The sequence below is a fragment of the Giraffa tippelskirchi genome, chromosome 4 (assembly GCF_054371585.1).
Source record: "Giraffa tippelskirchi isolate mGirTip1 chromosome 4, T2T-mGirTip1v1.2.pri, whole genome shotgun sequence".
NCBI classification, from domain to species: Eukaryota; Metazoa; Chordata; class Mammalia; order Artiodactyla; family Giraffidae; genus Giraffa; species Giraffa tippelskirchi.
This window is the reverse complement of record NC_137278.1, coordinates 76,795,507-76,821,562: the sequence shown is the minus strand read 5'-3', so window position 1 is coordinate 76,821,562 and position 26,056 is coordinate 76,795,507. Positions and strand designations below refer to the sequence as shown.

The 26,056-nt window shown below is 48.8% G+C and overlaps 1 long non-coding RNA gene across 1 annotated transcript in view; it reads left to right on the top strand.

Moving 5' to 3' along the window:
• LOC145545532 (uncharacterized) overlaps nt 1-26,056 on the top strand; it is a 76,291-nt gene that overhangs the window by 20,185 nt on the left and 30,050 nt on the right. Inside the window, exon 2 of the long non-coding RNA XR_014082139.1 lies at nt 2,732-2,803. This is a non-coding gene — a long non-coding RNA (uncharacterized LOC145545532). The remainder of the gene's footprint in view (nt 1-2,731; nt 2,804-26,056) is intronic.

Below are 26,056 nucleotides of genomic sequence, written 5' to 3'. Positions count from 1 at the left end.
TTCTCTGCTCTCTCAAGAGCTGCCTAGGGGGCTGCCAAGGATTCAGGGACCTCGGGAGACAGCTTGGTTTTGCCTGGGGCCTGCTGGCCTCTTTTCCAGTGTCTGTGTGTCCAACTTTTGCCGTGTCTGTGACTCTGAGTGGGTGTCAGTAGGAGCCTGTGCAGGAATGTGAGTTTGTGTAGGTGTCTGTGATCTGGGATGCTGAGGGCCCACTTGTGGCCTGAGTGTGTTTTTGTATGTCCTGGGAGGGAAAAGAGGCTTGCTTCTGAGCCGACTCAGCACTTCTCTTTCCTACCCACCCAGCTGAGCGACTGACCCTTTCCCCAGAGAGGAGGCAACACCCTAGGCCACCAGGTTTTTGCCTTTGGCTGCCCCACCCCCAAAAGGAGGAGGCGACCATGGCACCCTGGGCCCCGTCCCAGTTAGATCCTTGTCTTTAATCCTTAGGGACTCTAGAGGTCAGAGGCTTGTGCTATTTCCTGACCCTCCCAGCTGGGCCCTGTGTTCTCTGATTCTGGAAGAATCTTCTGGAGCCCTCTGTCTGCATTTTCTGAGGTGGCTGTAGCTCAAGGCTGCCTTCTCCTCAGATGGAGGGGGTCTCTGCCAAGTGAGAAGAGGCACTGGGGTGTTCCTTGGACCCCAACACCACCTCTCTCCATGTTGACTGCAATTGCCTCCTCCTCAGATAGGCCTGACTTTGAATTCTTCAAGCAAGCACTGACACCCCAGATGGGAAGTGGGTGCTGATGTGGCCTAGGTTCCCCCATCTCTAGGAGGTCTGCACTTCCAGACCTCAAGAGATCAGGATGACGGAGGGGCTAGGAAGTCAGGGGGTGGGGAGAGCCAGGGTCTCAGTTCGCAGCCTTGGGGTGGAGGCCTGCCTGCAGTGCCAAGGCCTGGTCCCATGTGGCCACTGAACATTTGGTGCGAATCAAAGGCTTTTTCCAGCCAGGAGAGGAATGCTGCTGAGTGGGGTTTGGGAACGGGTCTGGCAGGGCAAACACTGCTCTAATTGAGGCCCTTTTAGACTTTTAATTACAAGCAGTGTTTTCCCAAGCTTCCTAAATTGACCGTGGAGACCCGCTGGTGCTATTGCCAGTGCCAGGGACAAGAAAAAAAAATGTTGAAGCTTTTTCAGCAAGGTTTATTTTTGCCATGTTTTGAGGTGGAAGAGCTCACACAAGTGGAAACCAGAGCCATTTGTTCTCAGAAAGCCTCCTCCAGACACAGAAGGACCGACGCCCACAGGTGTGATTAGACACTCAGATAGAACACGCAAACACACAGACACACACACCTGGAGAGTAGGACACAGGTACAGACAGACGCCGTCATGGACGCGGCTGCAGATGCTGTAAACATGAGGCTGGAAATCCAACCCAAGCACCCGGAGCGTTTTCAAAAGGAAAACATTGTTCCTGGCTCCTCATGAGGCACTCCTCCACCTCCGTCTCCTCCCACCCTGCAGGCTGGCCGGGTCCGGGCCTGCTTCGAGCCCCTGTCCCCTTCTCATGGTCTGTTTACAAGGGCACACTGCAAAGCCCCAGCTGGTTGTTCCTTATGCCAGCGAAGCCTTTGTCCTGCTCTTGTCCCAGTCTCCGGGGGATGTGACTATCTGGGAAGGAAGGCCATGCCCTTGTCTGTGGAAAGAGGACAGACAGCTCCACAGCTGAATCCTTGGGGCACCTTCCAAGAGAAATATCCATAGTTTTCTGGAGGCAGCCCGTCCAGGTTATAGATTCAGAGGACGGAGGTGCTGCTGGACACCTGAATGCTGAGTTCTGCTTATGGACAAGCATCACCTGCATCCCAGGTCCCCCTTCAGGCAATGAAATCTGGATCCCTGCGGCTGGGGCCTGGGAGTCTACATTTCATACCACTGCTCACCCCTGTATCCTGAACACTGGCGTGCTCAGTGAGTGTTCACTGAGTCATGAATGGCTAATGCTGAGCTCTGGGGGCCCCTGACAACTCTGAAGGACAGAGTAGATTCTCTCCACATGAGTGATCTGAGAGGGAAGCCCCCATGGAGCCCTCCCACCCTCTTCTCCTCTTTCTGTTCCCCTCGTGCTCCACGCCTGTGGGTCTGGACACCCAGGTAGACTCCAGAATCCCTCCTCAGTGTTCAGCTAGGAGCCCAGTAATACTGCATGATAGAAATGGGCAGAGGGAGGGAAGGAGGCCAGAGACAACTATTTCCAATCTGCCATCTTGCCAAGGGTCCCCTTGGGCCTGGGCCATGCCTGGAGACAGGGCAGGAGGCCAGGGGCCAGGAGCAGAGGGAAACCCCTGAACCGGGACTTGGGCAGGGGGAGCCTTGGTGGCAGTTACAGGACGTTGATATCATCCCTTATCTGGGGCTCCTGGCTCTTACACCACGTCCCCAACCACCCCTGGAGTCGGGGGCCCCTGCCGCTCCCTCCCCAAACAGACCGTTACTGGGTTTCCGTTGTCTGGGGAAGGGGAGAGGAGCTGTCTGCTTAATTAATCATTTTAGGCCACCTTGGGAAACTCATTAAGCCACCTCTCAGGTCTTGGAGCAGGAACGCTGCTCTCAAAGTCGGAACTTTCTGGTCTGTCCCGTCGGGGTTCATTTTCCCTTCCACTCGTGTACACACACGTGTGTGAGAGTGTGCCAGTGTGTGTGTATGTGTATGTGTGTGTGTTTGTGTGAGCGAGCGAGCCAACATTCCCTTGTATCCACGATTGTGTGTGTGTTTGTGTTTCCTAGATTCTGCAAGGAACTTCCCCTGATTCTTCTTAATTACCAGCCTAGAAGAAATTCAAGATGCTCAGAGCAAAGGTCAGACTCCACCTGTTTTCCCTGCACTTCATTTTCTGGCAGTTCCCACAATAGTACAGATAAGTAAAAGATTAAGGCAATCTTTTCTAATTAAAGTAATTAAAAAACGGCGATGATTGCACCTTTCATCTGAAAGGGAAAATATTTACTCATCCAAACTGCAGGCCCTTAAAAGCATTCAGGAGGTCTATTTTCACAGACAGAACCTCCTCCCCTCCCCCAGTCAGTTCTCTCTCCTCCTGGACACACACACACAAAGGCAGGTTTATTTAACAAGAGACAGCTTGACAGGGGCACCGTGAAAGCTGGGTTGGAGAATGGGAGCCTGCGGCAGGTTCCAAGCAAGTGGACACTTCAGCACAAGTGGACACTTCAGCCCAGTCCCTCTCAGGCCCTGCAGGGCTTTTTCGATCTGACCAATCAATGCTTTACTGTTGTTCCTTCTCTCCACCTGGGCACCCACCTGAGGGCTCCCTGCCTCCCTCTGACAGCCACTCCCTTTTGGCCTCTTCGCTCTGAACTGGCTAGCATGGGGAGCTCAAAATGCAATGCTGGATATAGCCTGTCCATCTGTCCATCTTCTCATCCTTTTAACCAACATGCATGTAGTAAGTTGCCTGTGTACTTGACATCAACAGTGAAGGGGTGCTGTGGTGTAGGGGGAGAGGTGGTACTGCCTCTTCTCCCAAGAAGCACAGTCTAATAACCTTTTAAGCAAACTCCCCTTGGTTTCCCCAGGAGAAATCAAACACTCCGAGTTTTTGAGGCAAATATATCACCTAGTCTCCTGGTGAATGGGAATTGCAAGCTTTTCCCTAACTAGGGAGTTTTTCCTGGGACACGTGGCAATGGGGAGAGAGGTACCCTGACATTCCAGGGCCAGGACTCGAGGGATGCACGGTCTTTGGGGGGTGTAAAAGGTGTGAAGGGGCAGAGGTGTTGACTGCCCAGTCCCATGACCTAGGGGTGACACAGTCTCTGCCCCATACCGCCCCCTTCTTATCCCCACTGCTAGGAGACAAGGTGTGCTCTGGAGCTGGCACAGCTAGAATTTAAAGCAGCCTTGATGGGATAATCCCATTTAGAGGCTGTTCCCCAGTCCATGGAATATGACATGAAGAAAAATCCTGGGAACCTGCTCCAGGAACATCTGGCCCCAGCTGTCCTCTGAGAAGGGCCTGGTGGCCTCTGCCTGTCCAAGCAGGGCTAGACAGTGTCCTCCGCATGACTGGAAGCCCTCAGCTGTCTTCTGTGCAGAGGCATGAGCACGTCTGTTTCTGCAGGGAGCCTGCTGTCCAGGAGGGTTGGGTGAGGAAGAGTGCTCTGTGTGCTGTGTGTCCAGCCTGTTTGTGGACAGGCTGACTTCATACCCAGAACGTCTCATCAAAGACTGGGTCCAAGCCTACAGGGTTCTCCCTGTCCCACAAGCTCACTCAATGTCAACTGTCGTTGGACTCTGGACTCTGGCAAAGTGTTAGTTGCTCAGTCGTATCCGACTCTTTTTGACCCCATGGACTGTAGCCCACCAAGCTCCTCTGTCCATGGACTTCTCCAGGCAAGAATACTGGAGTGGGTTGCCATGCCCTTTTCCAGGGGATCTTCCTGACCCAGAGATCAAACTCGGATCTCCTGTATTGCAGGTGCATTCTTTACCTCCTGAGCCACCAGGGAAGCCTTAAGCCCAACTCAAGGTTTCCCTCTTTTTTACCTGGAGCGACTGGTCTCATTTTACCACTTTTCCTGATCACCCACAGTGGCTCCCCAACTCCTGGGGAAACAGATTGACTGACACAACCTAAAGCAGGGTCTCCCAGTGGCCTACCTCACATCACAGGGGACTTGATTCAGCCCTGACCCCAACTGGTCTCTTCCTGCTGCTCCCAAACATCAAGGGAGCTCGTGAGATGCTGTGAAAGTTGTGGGTTCCCAGGAGTGCACATGTTTAGCACACAAAGATGGGCACAGTTACAGAGCTCCTGGGTGCCCCAGAACCCATACCCAGAGCCCAGGTTGGGAGCTTTTCTTTCCCACAGGCCCATCTGCTGGGTTTGTCTCTAGACTACCCCTACCCTGCCCTCCTACCAACCCCAGTCTAACCGGTCCCAGGAAGCTGCAGTGCCAGGGCCTGGCTGGGCAGATGGACCCGAGTGGCCAGGCTCCCTCTGTCAGACTCACTCAATGGATTTTGGGTGATTGGGTGATTAAGTTGTTCAGTGGAAACAGTCCCTGGGGGACTGGAATCTTTGTTGCAAAAATAAATTTTTCCCTCTAGACCTAGTTTTTATAATCTTGCTCTCTCTGCATTCTGGCTTTTTTTTTTTTTTCTGTCTTTTGTCTTTCTAGTATCCCAACCCACTTTTATCTTTTTCCTTTCCTCCCACTGAGACCCAAACAAACCTCCTGGTAAATAAACTCTCAGGCCGTGCTCTTAAAGAGACAGTGCATGCTTATTGCCAGCTGGGTGCTCATTCCGGCTCACTCTGAGAGACCCACATGTGATGGGCCAGGGGTGTTGCGGGGTCACTCTGGGACACTCACCAGAAGAAGTTGACTTTGAGCAGAGCTGTGCTGTGCTTAGGTGCTCAGTCATGTCTGACTCTGCGACCCCATGGACTGTAGCCCATCAGGCTCCTCTGTTCATGGGATTCTCCAGGCAAGAAAACTGGAGTATGAGCAGTTTACCAGAAAAGTATCCCAGGAGAGGCCTCTCCTTTCCCACACCTTTCTGGAGGACACAAACCAGGTAGAAAATAGTTTGGGGTTTTGCTGTAGCAGAGGTCACCCTGAGTGGTACTTGTGAGGTTTGACCATGAGACTACTATTTTCTTTTGTGTGTATGATCTGAAAAGGGTTCCTTCCCTTTCAAGTGTGATTTTAAAAATATATATTTTCATCTCTACACACCGCCCCCCCGCCTCCACCACCCCTACCACCACCAAGTGAATATATCTCTGAAGTGATCATATCAGATGAAGAGAAAATACGATTAAAAGGACAGAACCTGCAACTTCGCTCTTTTGTGACTTGAGGCTCTGGTCTAGAATCGTATCGTTTGTGTACTGCTGGGTTGGTGCGCTGGAGTCACTGTGGGGTGGAGTAGTGTGTGCGTGTGTGTACACACAAGTCTGCAGAGCCTGCATTGGTGCCAGATCACTGCCTTGAGTGCCACTGCCCTGAACAGGGTCTCCCCAGCACCGGGGATGTACACAAGCTGAGTTGTCAGAGCCGAGGAGACAACAGTTCTTAGAGGAGGGGCTGGGCCATATCCATCCGCCGCGTGCCCTGGCCCAGGGAGGATCGTGTCCACTCCAGGACCAGGGCTGCAGGTTCGGAGGGGCTGAGAATCGGCCTTTGTAACAGTTTCCTGGCCGGGCTGAGCTGCCCGTCCCGGCCTACATCTGAGTAGCAGACCCAGAGAAGCAGCCGTGGTCCTGCAGGGCCCCCTATACCCTTTCCATGTCCCTTGCATCAAGGGCTGACCTCCCCCGGGGACTGGCACTGCCATCAGGCCCGACTACAGACACACCTGAACCAGAGACCCCTGTGAAGCAAACAAACCCTAACTCAGGAGGTTTTTCCCCTTTAAGAGAATACACTCCTCAGAGGGCCAGTTGCCCCCAGGGTTCTCTCCCACTCCCACTTGGAAGCCAGGCAGAAAAATTGCCTGATGGGCAGGATTATGGGATTAGTCAACTTTCCCAAAACAGCCCCAGAGGCTCTGGGTCTGAAATGAGTTTTGGTCTGAGCCTTTCCCTGTGATTAGTGACAGATGTGTCAGTCAGGCCCACCTCCTGCCTCTGCCAGCTTTGCCTCTTCCCTGAGTGCTAGGAACTCACTGTGTTTGTTTCTGTGAAAATGGGCCCTATGGCTCGGTGGCCCAGGGCCTAAGGAGGAAGGTATTACTAATTATATCAAATGTCTGGCTTTGCCAACTTCTCCCCACCTTCACCAGAGAGCAGCCCCTCCCCCAGAATGCCCCCTGGACTAGAGGAGTCAAGGGGGCCTACTAGGCCTTGATAGTCTATAGTCTGTCCAGCGCCTGTCTCAGATTCCTGTCCCCACTCACTGTGCCCTCTGTTTCCAGGTCCAGCTTCCAGGATCCCCCTACATTCTAGGCTAAGTTGGGCCCCTGGCCCTCCTGGACTTGGGCTTGCCCTGAAATTTCAGTCAGGTGGGGAGCTGGCCAATGCCAGTTCCAGAGCTGGTGTTTCCCAGGAAACCAGCTCCTAAAGACCACTCAGCTGAAGCCACCCTGCTGGGACAGTCAGACATCTGACGGTGTCCCTGTGGACAGATCTAGGGCTTGGATCTAAGCCAGGAGGGGTGCCTCTTCATACCCTGCATGACCTAGAGGTCTTGTTTGCATTTAGAAATCCCTTGGAGAGGGGTTAGGAGACTCTCCTTGGAGTTCTGAGTAAAGGCTGGGAGCAATGAAATAAAATTTGTTTCTCATTGTAATGCCTGTGATCCCTAGAGCTAGCATAGTCTTCCATTTAGCTCTTTGCCTCCTCCAAATCATCTGGTGGAGCTGACCTGAAGTCTGTTTGGAAATGAGATTTTGTAACAGCCACTGGAGTTGCCTGAACTTGGCTTTTCTGGCCTATTGTATCTCAGGCCACATCCAGAATCCAGAGTCCTGAGCCCAGGCCAGGTCCCAGAGCACATTAGGAACAAGATCTGAGTTTAGGCAGAGCTCAGAGCTCTGGTGAGGCCAGCTTCATACCAGGCTGGAAACAGGGACAAGACTGAGCACTCAGTCTCTCTCAAGGGAAGAGCTGGTCCTTCTTTCAAGGGTATAACATAACCTGGGAAGTAAGTAGGTCTTTTGGGTAAAAGAAACACATCTCATTAGATACTAGAGCTGGACAGAAATATATAGATCTCCTGACTTTAGCTGGGCTTCCCTGGTGACTCAGTGGTAAAAAATCCACCCGCCAATGCAGGAAACTTGGGTTTGATCCCTGGGTCAGGAAGATCCCCTGGAGAAGGAAAAGGCAACTCATTCCAACGTTCTTGCCTGGGAAATCCCATTGACAGAGGAGCTTGACAGTTCATGGGATCTCAAAGAGTTGGACACAACTTAGCAACTAAACAACAACAACAACTTTAGCTGGCATCAGAATCACCTGCATGGCTTGGTAAAACAGATTTCTGGGTCCTGCGGAGAGATTCTGATTTGGTAGGGGGCAGTTTTGAGGATTTGTATTGCTAACAAGTTCTCAAGGGACACTGGGGCTAAAGGGGACACACTCTGAGAACTGTGATACCAGCCCTCCTCTCCTGTTTTACAGACGTTAGGGACGAAGCATCTTGAGCCAGGTCAGCAGGAAGTGATGGTGCAGCTGGGAGGGCAGGATTCTAACCTCCCTGTTAGCAGACCTTCTCCTGCCCAGCACTGCCTTGCATCAGTCCTTAAGCTGAGGGTCACACAGCTGGTAACCAGCCCTCCCTGCTGGCGACCATGGTCCACTGGGCACTGTTTAGTGCTGGCTGTGACTTAGAAAATGGGTTTGTGCCTGTAGCACCCAGTTGGTGCTAGAAATGGAAGTGGCATGTTTTGGCGTGTTCTGGCCTCCGGGCTGAAAACTATTTATTTGGACAATTAAGAACACGACTTCGGCTGAACCACAAAATTGGACGGAAAGCTTTACCTTGGGTGGCACGCTCTTGGTTTCCTCCCCTACCCTTGCAGGCTTGTGGAGCGGGCTACATTGGACGGGTGCTACTGGGAGTGATTCTAGGGGCTCTGGCCTCAGCCCGGGAAAAATTCAGAGTATCAGGAGCAAGCCTTCTTGGTCGCCCTTTGTGCTGCTGATGGGATGGCAATGGGAGTGTTAGAAGAAGACTCGAGTTCTTTAATCAGGGATGCTAGGGCCTCTGGGATCCCTTGAACTGAGGTTGGGATTTTTCCTGCAATTGTCCATGAGACTCGGGATTTGCTGGACTGTCTTCCGCTCCCCAGAGATCACTGGCTCCACTTAACTCCTTGTCCTCCTCCAGCTAAGAAAGCTCATGTCACCTATCCCCACTCCAGCACACCAGGGGGCCCTTGGTGCTGGTACCACCCGGTCTTCCTTTAGTCCCCACCCCCTGGGCATTCCTAGGCCTCTACCACAATGAGGGGCTCATAGGTAGGTAAGTCAAAGTGTCTGGTTAGAAACCTCCTTGAAGTTTAAGCTTCTCCCCAAACAAAACCCAAACCTCAGCCTCCCTCAGTGGCTCTGAAAGGAGCTGGCCCACCTCAGCCACAGCAGGTCACGGTTGGCCACTGTTTCAAGACACGGTCTCATGACTGGGTGCTTGGGGGGTCTGTGGGAGTGGCTATGCCTGATTGCCTTCCTCCTCAAGATTCCGTTGCTCATCCACTCCTCTCTGTGGTAGCAGTGTAGGCCTGCCTCGTTCTCAAACCCTCTGGGGCCCTACCTGGAGCCCACCAGGTCCTTGCAAACAATGGTAGGACTTGTCCCTAGAAACTCAGCTTTCAAAATCCTACATCTTACTGTTTCTAAATGGTTCACATTTGTCAATCTCATCTCTTTAGCTGCATGTTGAAAAATCTTCTTGGGGCAGGGGCTGGTCTCCTGCCCATTATAAGCCCCTGTCACCAACCCCTCCGTTCCTGGGACCCACCTGGGGTTGGGACCGATGAGGGATTTTAGCATTCACCCCAGGGGTGAAGGACCTTTGTTCCAGGGCACGAGGGGGTGCAGGGACAAGTGGAACACATCTGATCCTTCTTTTATCTGACTTGGCAACTACCTTGGGATGAAGCCCCCTCCCGTAGCTCCCTCTCACAGCACCCTCCCACACACACACACACACACCTTGGGGATGGGTACAAAGGCAGAGGGCTGGCAGGCAGGAGGGTGACGTTTCCCTTTGAGAAGTGCCTTCTTGCCCAGTGTGGATTCCAGCGAAGGGGTGGAAGGCAGGCATTTCGATGGAAACAGTCAAATCCCCAGTCTATTTCTTCATCCTGGCGCCAATCCCAATTTTCCAAAAAAAAAAAAAAAAAGAGCACAACAAAGAAAATAAGCCTGCCTGGGACTGAGCCTAGGGTAGAGGAAGTCAGCAGTCCAGAGAGGTGAAAATCAGGCAAGAGCGTGAAAAATTCTACTTTGTTTCAAAATTGGTCAGTTGCTTCCATATTCGTATAGACTGGTAAAGATGGCATGGCTGGGGAAATGGCATTATAATGAGAGAGGAGAGAAGAGACAGTGAAACAGAATGTAAACTTGGGGAAGAGACTTTGGGTTGCCCATTTGCCCCCTAGGCCAGAGGCTCAAGGAGATGGGAGCACCCTGCCCTCTTGCCTCGGTCCCTCCAGAGCCTGCTGGCCCGGCCTCCACCTCCACCTGGGCAGTTTAGAGGTTCGACTGTAAGCAGGTGCTTTCCCCTGGAGCTGGGCCCTTGCTGCTTTCCTCCATTTCCTGGGGACGTTACAAATGAGAATGGAGGCTGGGGCGAGGAGGAACAGCAGACTGAGCTTTCTTCCTCCGGTTAGGATACAGGTAAGAAGAGGGGAGATGGCTCAGTGGTTCCTGTCCTCCAAGTCCGCCCTCCTCAACCCCCTCCCCTTGTCATGCTTTGGGGGAAGAGGCCAGGCTGTGAAGGCTGTCCCAGCCTCCTTTAGAGGCAGCACTGCTCTGCACAGAGCCCAGCCCACACGCTAACCATCCGGGCGGGCTGGCCTCCTCACAAGAAATGTGAGCATGCCTGGGTGTTGGGACCGGAATGAGGCACTTTCATGGACAAGTTGGAATTCGTTTGTGAACAGTAAATTGCCCCAGTCCCCGGGGCCATTTTCCATCATAAATCTGAATGATTGGACTCAGTAGAGCCCCAGTACTGGAGCCATTTCGAGGGCAACAGGAAGGCTGGCGGGAACTCTGACAGGGCCGGGCCTGCAGGGAGCTGGAGCCGGGCCCCCAGAGGAGGCCTTGGCCCTGGGCCACCTCCTGCCCTCCTACCCCACCGTACTGGGCACTGAGGGTCCTGTCTTCATCCTGGAGAGCCTGTTCAAAGCTTGGAGGACACACGCTTTCCTGTCCTCAGACCATCGACCTGCTGCTTCTAGCTCCTTCTGACTCCTTATTCAATTGCCTCCCTCCAGGTCCTAGTCCAGGGTCTCCCTCCTGCGGGTGCCCACAGCTTAAGGAATCATGCTCCGTGTATGACTTCAAAACTGTGTCCTCATTCCTAACTTCTCTCCAGGTCTGCCTGGAAGATTATCCATGAGAGGGGCCCTCAGGCCAGGAGTCCCCAACCTCCGGGATTTAATGCCTGATGATCTAACATAGAGCTGATATAATAATAATAGAAATAAAGTGCACAATAAATGTAATGAGCCTGAATCATCTTGAAAAATTCTCTTCCATAAAACAATCCCCTGGTGTCAAAAAGGTTGGGGACTGCTGCCATAGGCACCTCAAATTCATGCATTTGAATTCATGAAACCTGAATTCATCATCCCCTTGTCCCTATCGAAGCCCAGCCCACCAACAGGCCCAGAATCTCTCTGGAACTGCCTTTGGCACTTCCATCTCCCTTGTCTCCCAGGCGGCTGCAAGTCCTGTTTCTAGACCCTAGAGGTCACATCTCCATCTTCCCTTCTTCATCCTTCTTGAAATCTCATGGACTGAATCATTTTTTTTGCGAGAACCTCCTGAATATCTTCCCCACATCCCGTCACAGAGCTAGCTCCTCCCCAAGCCGGGCCTGGAGTGTCCTACTTCCACCATCAACACTCTAGATGGCTCCCCAGTACTTCCAGAACCCCCTCAAAAATCATTAGCATAGATTCACAATCCCCTCATCTTGAATGGACCCCCAACCCTGCTTCCTAGCCTGGTTCCTCACTCTTGCTTGGTAGAACCCATGTGTCCCAACTGCTCCAGGCTCCTCAAATCAAATTACTCTTGCTGACTCCATGATGTGGCTCTAGGTGCCATCCGCTTGGCACGAACAGGCCTGCCTCTGCCCATCACAATCCTACCCTTTGTTTAAGACCCAGCCTAGAGGACTTCCCTGGTGGTCTAGTGGCAATAGCTCCATGCTCCCAGGGCAGGGGGCCTGAGTTCAATCCCTGGTTAGGGAACTAGATCCCCCATGCCACAACTAAGACCTGGTGCAGCCAAATAAATAAATATTAAAAAAAAAAAAAAAGCAAAAATCTAACCTAGGCATCAAGCACCCAAACTTGAATGGTAGAACAAAGAAGGTAGAGTCAGACTGACGGGGTGCAAAACCCAGTTCTACTACTTTCATTGTTTGGCCTTTTGGTTACTTAACCCTCTGTGCCTTGGTTACTCATCTGTAAAATGAGAGTAGTAATAGTAATACCTGCCTCGTTGGGTATTTGAAGATTAAGTGAGACTAAGTGTAACATGGAAGAGTATATGGCACGTGGTCAACACTCTTATGTGTCAGCAATAATAACCTAGATTATGAAGCCTCCTCTGATCCTGCAGGGCCAAATCTCCATACTTCCATAGCATTTGTATTGACACTGCTGTTGGCACTCGACACACTTGCCTGCCTGTGGAGTGAGAATTCTTTGATAGCAGTTGTCAGAAATCCACTGGAGCAAACAAAGGGATTTTCATCACAGGCATATGGTGGCTCTTATAGCACCCAAGGGCAGGAATGCTGCGGCACCTTGGGCCCTGGCATTGGTAGCCAGAAATATAGTTTGGGCAACATGCTCTGTGAAAACATTCGCTTAAGCATTTTCTTTGTCGAGTGTAGCCTTGAAAACCTTGCTGAAATCTGCTGCCCACCACCCTGGAAAGCAAATGCCACTGTCCAATACAGAAAGATGGAGTCTCTCTTGGTCTCCGTTCAGGAGATCAACCAGCCTCTCTTGGAGAAAGGCAGGGGAGGAGGTCGTGTTATGGAGGATTATTGCTGGGGCTGCTCCACTATGAGAGAGAGGATGAATTTATGGGGATCCATACCACCAATGGCAAATTGGTCCCCAATATCTGTTTCCCTGTCTTTCTTAGTCAAAAGAAAGTGGAAGTGCTAGTCTCGTCTGGCTCTTTGAGACCTCCTCTGTCCATGGAGTTCTCCAGGCAAGAATACTAGAGTGGGTAGCCATTCCCTTCTTCATGGCATCTTCCTGACCCAGGGATTGAACTCTGGTTTCCCACATTCCAGGCAGATTCTTTACCATCTGAGCCACCAGGGAAGCCTTCTTAGTAAAAGAACTCCTAGGTTTTGCTGCTCTTAATAAAGACTACATTTCCCAGGCTCCCTTGCAGTTGAATAGAGACATGTGACTAAGATCTGGCCGAAATATCATTGAAGGGCAGGAAATGCCCTTCTTAGCTCCTACCTAGTAGCTGGACTCTGGAGCCAAACTGAGTTGAAACCCTAGCCTTGCCACCTCAACCCATGTGACCTTGGGCAAGTTATTTAAACCTTTTCGTGCCACAGTATATGTTGCAGTGGTAAAGAATCCACCTGCAATGTAGGAGACCCAGGTTTGATCCCTGGGCTGGGAAAATCCCCTGGAGAAGGGAAACGCTACCCACTCCAGTATTCTGGCCTGGAGAATTCCATGGACTATTCGCATGGGGTCAAAAAGAGTTGGACACGACTGAGCAACTTTCACTTCTCAAAACAGGAGTAAACATAATATTGCTGTAATGGGGTTATTGTGAGGATTCCATGAATTGATATTTGAAGAGTGATTAGGGTGGTTTCTGGCACACAGTGTGTATTCTGAAAGTGTGGCGAGGAAGATGATAATGAGGGTGAAGAAGGGGAAGAGCCAGCTGGAGCTTGAATGACACATTGGATAATGGAGTAGAGCTGGATATTGAGGGTGGCCTGGATCCTTAACATTTGTTGAGCCACAAACACAATGCCATAGCATTTTTGTGTACATGACTAGTCACCAGAAGAACTGGCTAATTGATGGCAAGACAATAGTAGAGTTTGTCTTTATCCCATTCTTACCTGCCTGTTACTTGATTGTCACCATCTTATGCTCTGTTAGGAACCTCACATGTTATCTCAGCAAGGAAATGTTCATCTTAAAGGATGAAAATTAAGAATTAAAAACTTAGTCCCCCAACCCCCCCAATCCTAAATGATAATTTCATAGTGAGGTTTTAGGCAACAGAGATTTTGGGGTTGGAGAACTTCTGCTTGAATTTTGTTAAACGGTTTGCTCTCAGAGCACCAAAGCCACATGGAACTGCCCTGGATACTGTTGCAAGAATATCTTTCTTTTTTTTTTAAATTAGTTTATTTATCTATTTTTTAACTTTACAATATTGTATTTGTTTTGCCATACATTGACATGAACCCACCATGGGTGTACATGTTTTCCCCTTCCAGAACCCCCTTCCCACCTCCCTCCCAATCCCATCCCTCTGGGTCATCCCGGTGCACCAGCCCTGAGCACCCTGTATCATGCATTGAACTGCAGCAATTTCTACTTTGGGAAGTCATTACAAAAAATTTTATTTATTTGACTATGCCAGGTTTTATTTGAGGCAATCTGGATCTTCGATCTTTGTTGGGACATGCGGGATCTAGTTCCCAGACCAGGGATCAGACCCGGGTCCCCTGCATTGGGAGCATAGAGTCTTACACACTGGACCACCAGGGAAATCCCCGTAAAGTCATTTTAAAGTGACCTCTTAAGGCTCTTTCTGCTCTGAGATTTAAAGTTTCCCTACTTTTCCTCTCGTTTCCCTCGTGGGGCCTGATTCATTGCTGGTTAGTAGGTGCTTAGGAAGGATTTATCAAGCTGCTAGGGTTTCCTCTTTCAGGAATCAAGCATGAAGGTCCCTTGAGGCAGTGGTGGAAAAGTTCTCCTATTTTCAAACATCTCCTGACTAGGATGTCTCTCCAAGGCAGTGCACTTTCTGATTTGGGGATTGGCGCTTTCTTGAGGCCCCTGTGCTACCTGTTCTTGGTTGTCCTGCAATGGGCGCTCTGGAGCTCCCTCTGGTCTGGCTGGCCTTGACCCTCCTCTGGGTCCAGTGTCTGGGCCTATCTTCTGGCCTGGGCTGGACATGACAGCCGGCCCTTCCTGAAATGACTCAACATCCAACTTGGACTCAGTTCCAGGCCCGCCCCAGCTCCAGGCGGCCAGTCCCACAGGACCAGGCCTGGACCACAGAGGTCCCAACTTTTCTGAGAAAGATCCTACTGCTGACCAGAGACAGCTCTGCCAGAAATTCTACAAAATGCAAGCGCAAGCATTTTTAAGCCGTGGGCTTCATGTTTCCTGTCCCCGCGGTCTCATTCTACCAAACTCCATGCTGCCTAGATAGAGTGTGTTCATCTCAGACTGGAGCATGTGTTTTCCCTCTGATCCACCCCAGGAGCCTGCTTGGGATGGGGCTGGGGAAGAGAGGCAGAGCCCCTGCGGTTGGGGCCAGGGTAGAGCACCCCACCCCTGACCCCAGCACCGCTGGAAGACGTGGTCCCTTGGGGAGCCCACTCTAGACAAAGCCAGAGGAGGTGTTTGGATCTGGGTTTGAGTTTACACTGTGACCTGGTGTTCAAAAGCCCTTCAGGCGCCTAGGCAATGGCACCCTTGTGCCTACTTAGGACCTTCCTGCATGCCTCTCTCCCTCCCCAACACTCTAGCTATAGGGTGGAATGAATGGAGGGGTGACTGAAAACAGGTGGAAACAATGACCTTCCCATTTGCTTGAGACCCCCCCCAAGGCCTTTGCATTTTGCCGTGCCTGAATTATTCCTCCCCTAGAAAATGGCAACCCACTCCGGCGTTCTTGCCTGGAGAATCCCAGGGATGGCGGAGCCTGGTGGGCTGCTGTCTGTGGGGTCACATAGAGTCGGACATGACTGATGTGACTTAGCAGCAGCAGCAGCAGGTTGATTCCACTGCCTGGAATGGCCTCAACATACCCCATTCACATCCTTCCTGTACTTTAGGTTGTGGTTCAGTCCTGCCTTCAGCACCTCCCTTCCCTATCATGGAGCCCTCAGGGACCTCTTTTTCTTTTCTGAGGTCTTTACTTTTGACATCTGCATCTCTTGTGTGGCATTAATCCACATTCAACACTGTGACATTGTTCATTGTCTCATGCATCTATGAAGTGTTTTGTGTGTTTGTTTTCCATCAATTTCCCACACATTTTAAACTAGCTCTTCCTAATAGAAGTATAATATGAACTATATATGTAATTTAAAATTTTTCGGTAATGACATTAACAAAAGTACATTAACAAAGTACAAAGAAACAGGCAAAATTAGTGTTTTGTTTAACTCAATATATCAAAAATACATAGAAACAATATAAACATTACTAGTGAGATATTTTACATTTTAAGGGTACAAAGTCTTCAAAATCTAGCATGTATTTTATATTTATAGGACGTCAGTTTGGCTGTTAAATTTTCATAGAAAACTCTTGATCTGTATGTAGATTTAATCATGACCTCCGATGTTCTTACAAATACAACAAATATTTGACCAGAGCATCTCCTTAGCATTTCCAAGATGGAACCATACAATCAAGGGATTTCTGGGAATTGTAGTTCTTAGCCTCTCAGTACCATAAGGTGGGATGGTGGTGATGCTGAGCTGACAACAAATGATCTGTCCATCATTCCATTAGCTGGGAGCTCCTAGGATAGGAGGAGTTTCCAGGTGGAAGGGGCAGCAGAAGCAGAGTACAGACAGAGAGAAAGCAGTAAGTAGAGCAGGGACCCTGGATCAACCAAGAGGGACAGAGTCTCTGGTGATGGTAGGTGAAGCAGAGGAGGAGGAAGATGGATGGAGGAGAAGAGAGGATCTCTTGGGGTCCCTGAATTGTCCCGAGCATCTAGATGCTTCAGTGTCATGAAGTGGCCAGCTTACATCTCAATGACACTCTATGGGGGAGGATTCGGGGAAGGTTCTCACTGATCGATGTCCCTCCCCTGATTCTAGGTGCTAAGATTTGCTGGAGCAAGAGCCTAGTAATGAGGAGACCCCTAGCTGAGGGCATTAGCTTCTGACCAGTGGATAAACCACTAACCTCTCTTTCTAGATGGTAACTCCAGAAATTGGAGGGACCCATGACTCTCTGTTCCTTCTAAAGGACTTTAGGGCTGGGCTCAGGTATGGGCTAGAGCCCTTCTAGTCCATTAGCATCACCTTACAAATGAGAAGCCAAAGTGAATTCAAGGCCAGGTTTGTGGTAGGGTCTAGTGTTCTGGCTCTTCCCAATGGGTTTTCCTTCTTGCTTTGATCCTTCCTACTTGTCTCGTCATGTATATTCTCTCATCCTCTCTCAGGACTGGGGTCTTTTTCTGACCCCATCTTCTGTAGAGTTAGCATTGGCCACGGGTTCATAGATTTCAGCAGCGTCGGAGCAAGCATTGAGTGCCTGGTACATCTGAACACCTTACGAATGGTTAGTGAGGTCACATGTAGTGATCAGCGGGGAAGCACACATGGGACAGAAAATCAGACCCTACAGGTCTGTAGAGTCATCTGAACACCAAAGTCAGATCATAATGTTTAAAGCAACGAAGTAGGGTTGATTTAACAAGGATCGTCTCTGGATTCTATCCACCCCACCCCTCACCCATCTGACTTTGTGCCTGCAATTCAAATGTCCGGCACCAGATGGCAGTGTTACTCTGCTGGGAATTTTAGACAATTTCTCTTCTGAGAAAGGTTTTACATTTCATTCATTCATTCATTCAACACATATTTACTGAGTTCTTATAGTATTCCAAGCCCTTTCTAGATACCTGGGATACAGCAATGAACTGAATACAAAAGCTGTGCCCTCTGGGAGCTTATATTATTGTGCAGGGAGAGGATGAATGAATGAGCAAAACATTTGGTATATCAAGTGATAATAGGTGCTATGGACAAATATAAAGCAAAGAAGGGGCCAAGAAGAGCTTGGATAGGGGGGTGTTATGAAGGGGAGATCAGAAGTTATAAGACCATAGAAGCTTGGAGCTTGGAAATGGTATGGAGACTTTAGGTAGGGGGTGAATCATAGAAGCAAAAGAATATTTGCATGGGAAGTGTTATAAAGGGGGCTATACTTGACAGATAGTGGGGAGTGGGGTGGGGAGACTGAGACTCAGAGAGGGAGAGTGACTTGCCCAAGTTTAAAAAATCTGGAGGGCGGAGGCTGTCAGCCTTCAGTTCCAAGCCTATCCCACCTTCCTTGCTGCCCCCACTTCTTCCCAAACCCCAACTTGGTCCTGTGAGGGGCCCTCTCTCAATTTGGCAGAGACTATGAACTCATCAAATGCTGTGTACCTTTTTTTCCTGAGAACATTTTCCAGCCAACCTTGCTATTAATATATGTAGTTACCGAGTTCTGGCCAATGGATATTGGACCAGAGTGATATGTGCGAATTCTGGCCCTAATCCCTGAAAACGTACTGTATGACCTTCTCTGCACTCCTCTTTTTCCCATTTGTGCCACTGGGAGCACAGGACTCCAGAGCCCTGGAGGATAAGGAAGGCACTAAAACAAGGGTCGTCAGATGACTGCATGAAGAGCACCCCAAACCCTGCTTTGGACTGTGACATGAGTGAGTGTGGTATGTTAAGCCGTTGAAGTTTGGAGGTTGTTTGTTACAGCAGCTAACTCACCCGAACTGATAACACTTGTCATGACTGAACCTAACTGAATACATGTCCAACCTGCTTTAGTCCCAACACTATGCGTAGGGGATGCCTGCTGTTTCTGTCTGCCTGTGCAACATCCTTCTCTCTTCTCTAGGTCATAGCTCCCATTTTCATTAGAAGAGCTACTCCTCTTCTTGGTGAAGCTGTTTCGGAGCCTCTTTACCACCATCCAGAGTGTGGTGTGTGATCCAACTGGCCATCGGTATACACCATCCTCTTGGCCACGTGATTGGTTCAGGGGTAGATATATGGTGCAATCAGAATCTCACTTAAGATTTGGGCTTTGGATGCGGGAAGAAGAGTCTCTCCTCCACTGAGATCCTGTTATGAAGAGATACTGAATGATGGGAGCCTGAAGCTACTGGAGCCATTGCCCAAGGACGCAAGGAAGTAGTTGTTGGGAAAATGAAACCAACACATTGAGGAAAGGAGGCCAGGGAGCCAGAGATAAGATCCAGTTCTACATCCTTCCAATCTTCCCAAAAGCCAGGCCTGCCTTCAGTTTTCCCAGAGCCAATGACTTTTTTTTTTTTTAAGTTGATTTAGTTTGAATTTCTATTCCTTGGCACTCAAAGAGTTGTGATTAATAAGTAATTATTGAACCAGTATGTATTGAGACCTACAGCTTATGTTGTGAGCCAGAGACTGGGATAAATTGTGAGCAGATTAGACATGAGCTGTTCGGCCCTCCTGTCCCCATTATATTATTAGGTAGGTGCAAACATAATTATGGTGTTGGAACATGAATTTTAAGTCATTATAACTAGGCTCAACCATGTCTTTATTAATCAAAATAGGAATCATTACAATCAACACATTTTTGCCAACGAGAAATAAGTTTGCTTATTCCTGTAGCATCAAAACCTGTGCTTCGGGATTCAGTGAATTCTTGGAAAGCATTTTCTGCCTCCTGCTGGTTGTGGAAACATTTGCCATGCAAAAAAGTTGTCGAGATGCTTGAAGAAGTGAGTGATAGTTGGTGAGTGTTCAGGTGAACATGGCAGATGAGGCAAAACTTTATAGCCAAATGTGTTTGACTTTTGAAGCGTTGGTTGTGGAATGTGCTGTCAGGCTTGTCATGGAAAAAGAATTGGGCCCTTTCTGTTGACCAATGCCAGCTGCAGGTGTTGCAGTTTTCAGTGCATCTCATTGACTTGCTGAGCATACTTCTCAGATGTAATGGTTTCACCAGGATTCAGAAAGCTCTAGTGGATCAGACGGAGAAGGCAATGGCACCCCACTCCAGTACTCTTGCCTGGAAAATCCCATGGATGGAGGAGCCTGGTAGGCTTCAGTCTATGGGCTCGCAAAGAGTCAGACATGACTGAGCAACTTCACTTTCACTTTTCACTTAAATGTATTGGAGAAGGAAATGGCAACCCACTCCAGTGTTCTTGCCTGGAGAATACCAGGGACGGAGGAGCCCGGTAGGCTGCTGTCTCTGGAGTCGCACAGAGTCAGACACCACTGAAGCGACTTAGCAGCAGCAGCAGCAGTGGATCAGACGGGCAGCAGACCACCAAACAGTGACTATGACCTTTTTTGATGCAAGTTTGGCTTTGAGAGGTGCTTTGAAGCTTCTTCTTGGTCTAACCATTGAGTTGGTCATCACTGGTTGTTGTATACGATCCACTTTTCTTTACATGTCACAATCCGATCCTGAAATGGTTCATTGTTGTTTCATAGAATAAGAGAAGACAATACTTCAAAATGACGGGTTTTTTTTTTGGTAGCTCAGGAAGCTCGCACTTATCAAGCTTTTTCACCTTTCCAGTTTGCTTCAAATGCTGAAAGACTGTAGAATGGTCAACACTGATTTCTTTGGCAACTTCTCCAGTAGTTGTAACAGAATCATCTTGGATGATTTCCCTCAATTGGTTGTAGTCAACTTCCCATGGCCAGCCACTATACTCCTCATCTTCAAAGCTCTCATCTCCTTTGCAAAACTTCTTTAACCATCACCGCACTGTTGTTTGTTAGCAGTTCCTGGGCCAAATGCATTGTTGATGTTATGAGTTGTCTCTGCTGCTTTACGATCCATTTTGAACTCAAATAAGAAAGTCACTTGAATTTGCTTTTTGTCTAACATCATTTCCATAGTCTAAAATAAACAGTACTAATAAGTCATTAACAAAACTACATAAAGCCAGAAGTGCACAATAAAAAGCTGTATAGCATAACCACATTTATTTAAGAATGTGTTCTAATACCAAATAGCAAATTTCAACAATGCAAAACCTGCAGTTACTTTTGTACCAACCTAATATGAATATATTTGGCAGGTGGGCCTGATGCCAATATAAAGCAACAGAACAAACTGTCAAGAAATAGGGTCTAATTTTTCTACTTTTCAGATTGCTGGCTTATCAGGATAAAAGAAGGAGTGTATGCCTTTTCCTTTACCCTTCTGGAAAGCCCAGCTTTTGAGTTCTTGAGGTTTGAGCTTTCCTTATCAGCAGGAGGGAAGTAACAGTCTTTGGTCTGTGTTTCCGGCCAAATGGAGAAGTTGTCAGGCTGGGGTGGGCTGCCCTGTGATTTGGAGGGCCTGTGCCCATCAGGTGGTTAAACAGGGTGGATGTCCAGAGGGCCAAGAGGGGAATGGCCTGTAGGAAGTGTGGGCCTTCTTGGACTGCAGAGGAGAAGTGTTGGGGGTTCTATGGGGCATGAACCCCAGAGATCAGCCCCCAAGAATTGCTGAGGTGTGGCCCTGGGCAGAGGAGGGGCTGTTCTGTGCCTTGGGAAACTGGACCCCAGGTGCTGAGGCTCAGAAACCGTGAGAAAGGTCACCAGGCCAGGTCTTCCTCAGAGTCAAGTTACCCCCCTGCATGGACCATGTGGGTGACAATAGGGACAACCATGAATTGATGATTAAGCCTCTGCCATCCATTTTCATGGGCCAGGCTTAGCCTGGAGTCCTTCTATTCAATACAACTTTCTTTATCCACTGCCTATCATCCAGACAAATGCAGATTTTAGCTAGATGTAATTTATTTAGGGAAATTTAAAAAGCAACATTTCTTTTACCCTAAATGGATCTCCATGTATTTAATTATAAATTGTTACAAATTATGCAGGGAAATCACGGGGTTCCATGAATCCATTGAACAGAATCTCATCAATTCTGTGGGAATAAATGGTATTTTTTAGTCAATGTGGGAGTTGCTCTAGGAAATCTCCTTAAGTGCTACTTAGTCTTAGGTTAAATGGAGTCCAGGGACTCTCATAGTTTCTGGAATTTATTTTCTATCAAGACAAAAACAATTGCTCATTATATACAAGAGCTACAAACTCTCTTGATCTCATCACTCAGTATCTCAGAGGAAGATAAAGTCTCTCCAGCTTCCATAAAGAAATCTTAAGCAAAACTTTGGGGACTTCCTTGGTGGTCCAGTGGTTAAGACTCCACACTTCTACTGCAAGGAGCGTGGGTTCAATCCCTGGTCAGGGAACTAAGATCCCACATACTGCACAGTGCAACAAAATACAAATATTTAAATAAATAAATCCAAAGTAATATAAAAAATTTTTAATTAAAAAAGAAACTTCTGATTGGCATCACTGAGGTGAGTCCATCCCTGAGCCAATCAGTTTGTCATGAGGACTGCATACTTGGAATGGCTAGCCTGAAGATCTTATTCAATCCCCACAACAACCTTCTATGGAAAATATCATTATCTCCATTTTACAGATGAGCAAACTGATGTGGAAACAGGTTAAAGTACTTGAAATTGTGTCCCGCCTGCCTGCTAAGTCGCTTCAGTCGTGTCCGGCTCTTTGTGACCATATGGACTATAGCCTGCCAGGCTTCTCTGTTCATGGAATTCTTCAGGCAAGAATACTGGAGTCAGTTGCCATGCCCTCCTCCAGGGGATCTTCTCGACCCAGGGATCGAACCCGCATCTCTTATGTATCCTGCATTGGCCGAAGGGTTCTTTACCACTTGCGCGAAGTTGTGGAAAACATTATTATTACTCACCAGCGCTGAGTTCCCCTCTCCTCCCCGGAACATGGGAGGATGGTGCTTCCCGGTCTTCTTGAAGTTAGATGAGGTCATGTGACTTTCATATGAATAGACCTGATATGGGTTCCTTCCCAGTGGCAGCACTGAATCACTGGTGCTTGACCCCCAGTTTTCTGCCCCCTCCGTGGGGAGCGGGGAAGGCTGTGTCAGTCTGGAGGCACACCACAGGGTCTTCATATGGAGAGCAGCTGCACAGAGCCACCCAGACATGCGGCAAGGCTTTGTGCCCGTGAGCAGACCTTTGTTGTTTTAAGCCACTGCCATTTGGGGGTTATTTGTTCTTGTAGCATAACTTAGCCTATCCTGATTGATGTAGACGTCACTCAGCTAATAAGCAGCAGAACTAGAATTTGAAATGTGTCTGGCCCCAAAACCTGTGTTCACAGCTTATTCCTCTAAATTGTTAACATTCTTTGGGAGGAATCTTATGCAAAATTTGCAGTTCTCCTAACTCTCTTCTGTGTAAACTCTGAATTTTGATCTCCAAGAGATGCAGCTTTCTTCCTCAGCTTTCATACACTTCCTGTGTAACCATATTCCTCTTCATTCTCATCAAATGAAGTTTGGGCAAAAACACGGGACCTGCTCCAGTACTCTTGCCTGGAAACTCCCATGGACGGAAGAGCCTGGTGGGCTGCAGTCCATGGGGTCACTAAGAGTCGGACATGACTGAGCAACTTCACTTTCACTTTTCCCTTTCATGCATTGGAGAAGGAAATGGCAGCCCACTCCAGTATTCTTGCCTGGAGAATCCCAGGGATAGGCGAGCCTGGTGGGCTGCCATCTGTGGGGTCGCACAGAATCGGACACGAATGAAGCGACTTAGCAGCAGCAGCAGCCTCCAGAAGCAGCCAGCATGTCCAACATGGGTCTCTGTCCCTCACTGTGATTCCTATCTGGGAACTTGGTTCCTGCTGGAGACTCTCTAGGGAAGATCCAGGTAGGAGCCCAGGGTTATTCCTAGTGTTGTGCCAGGGAGGGAAAGCCTGGAGATCAGCTTGCTGATGTGCCATTTTCTGGGAAGGAGTGGAAGGGAAGACAGTCACTGGAGTGACAGGGAATCCAAGAGTCCCTGAGATGCTAAGAAAATGAGGGAGCTGAAACCTGAACAGGGCAGCCCTGAAGCTTCCCTATCAGTGGTTTAATGTCATTGGTCTGCAGTGCGGGCCTGGAGATATATATATATATAAAGTGTAATATAGTGTAAAAAAGTGTAATGTATATATATGTATATATTACACTTTATTTTTTAGGGCAGTCTTAGATTTATATCAAAATTGAACATATGATAAAAAGAGTTCCTATATACCCCTTTGTACCCTGCAGTTTCTCTAGTGCTAGCATCATGAGTTAGTGTGGTACATTGTTAAAATTAATGAACAAGTGTTGATAGATTATGATTATTACTAACTGAAGTCCATGTTATATTCAAGGCCCCCTTATGTTAATCTAATGTTCTTTTTCCATCCCAGGAGCCCATCCAGGATACCATATTACATTGCATCATCATGTCCACTCAGGGACATGGCATTTTCTCTGCCTGTCCTTGCTTCTGAGAACCTTGACAGGGAAACTGGTCAGGGATATCAAACTTGTCTGTTAGCTTCTCACATGATTAGACTGGGATTTTGAGTTTTTTTGAGCAAGAAGACTTTAAAAAGTTTTTCCAGGTAACTCTCACTTACAGGCAAGATTACCCAGATGATTAGCGCACAGGGACAGGCTCTGGCCTACCCTGGGCTGGGCATACAGAGATGCCAATACAGATTTGCCAACTGTCTGTGACAAGACTCAGACCTTCTTCCTACTCTTGGAATCATCAATGCAATTGCACTTAATTGGACTCGAGCCTATTCACATACTGTTGTTTCAGGGTGAAGAGTAACCCCTAGGGAATAGGATGCCCCTACAGCCTCAGGGTGACCAGTCAGGAGACAGAGCAGAAATCTGGGAGGTGGTGAGCTCTCCTAACAACAGAGAGTACATTCATGGCCATTGTGTCTGATCTTCAGATACCCTCTAAACACTGTGCTGGTTGGCCATCTAAAGGCCATTCTCAATTCTGGCTAACAAGATCTAGGAAAAAATTGCTGGGAGTTGTGGGGAATTGTGATAGAAAAGCTTCTGAGAAAGATTTTTCATCCACGATCAAATAAGGAAGGCACACAAAGAAAGCTCTTTCCACTTTTACTATCGCCCTGCATCCAGATATTGGAGGAAGTCTGAAGATGTGATATATGGAGCTGTGGCAGCCATTTTGCAACATGAGGGAGACCATTTGGACCCTGATCCAGAGCACTGGCATCTTGAAGTTTCCAAGCCAGCTAGATAACTGCCCACCTCTAGACTTCTTGGTAGGCAACTCTCTTATGGTTGAAGTCCCTGTTGGTCAGTTTATATTACCTATAGAAAAATCACACAGGGTCTATTATGGACATCATCCTTAGAGCACAGATAAGACCTGGAGAGGGTAGGGACATGCCTGAGGTATCCTGATGTGGAAGGACATGATTTCTCAGGGAGTAGCCAAGCAAAGAGTGGTGTCATCATTGTGGATCCGAAAGGGGATGGCCTTAGGCAGAGGTGGGGCATCTGGAACATCAGGAGAGGATTAGGGAGCCACTGCAAGTTTCTGAGCATGAGGGAAGGGGTAGTTGGAGGAGGCACAGGGGAGGTATGGGAGGACTTTGGCCCGAAAACTGCACACAAACTCGCAGGTGAAACAACAAAGGTCAGCCACCTTCCAGCAGGGCCTTCCTTATGGCCATGTCCAAAGAGTCTGCAGGAAGGAAGGAAAGGCAGTGGCTGGGATTCAGCATAGACTAAAAGGACCTAAATTTAGATCAGACATCCAGGGAGAGGCTAGGAAAGCCACTTGCAATTCTCTCTCTCTGTAATGCTTTGGCCTAAAGAGCATCATCCAGCTATGTTCGTTTAGATGACCACCCCAATCCCCCACCCCAGCAGTGCTTCATGGATGGCAGGGCTGAGAACTGTCATTTGCAAGTGAGGCCACAGCAGCACAAAACTACATGATGGAGAAAGGCCAGACCCCTGGTCTCATGGGCCCAGGTCTCAGCCATCTCTCTGAGAAAGGAAAAAAAATTGCCCGGATTGGTAATAGCATTTTCTGATTTCCATAGTATAAATGCTTTGTGGCTGATTTCACCAACATTGAAACAACTTTCTTGCAAGTTTATCGGCATTTAACAATTGGCTCTTGGAGCCCGTGAATGTCTGCTCTGGCACACCACTGCTTTAGACATTGTCCACCATGGCCCCCTTCCTCCTGTCCCCCTGTCCCTCATCCACTTAGTTCAGGCCCACAGGCTCCTCCTTCCTTCTGGAGGCAGATCTGTCCCTCTCTCACCCTGACCCTGGTTGTGGGTTTCAGCTCTTGGCCCCACAATTTGATGCTGCCGTGTGTGTCCCTGCCATTGCCTCTGATTCACCACCTCTTCTCTCCCTTTATCCTGACCCCTGATTCCTGCTCCTGGCCTCTCCTGGTGTCTGACTGGATGGCTTGAGGGACCCATTCCTCCTGTCTTGGCCTCAGCTGCTCCATGTCACTGCCAGCCTGCTTGGATCAGCCCTGAGGCCTCATA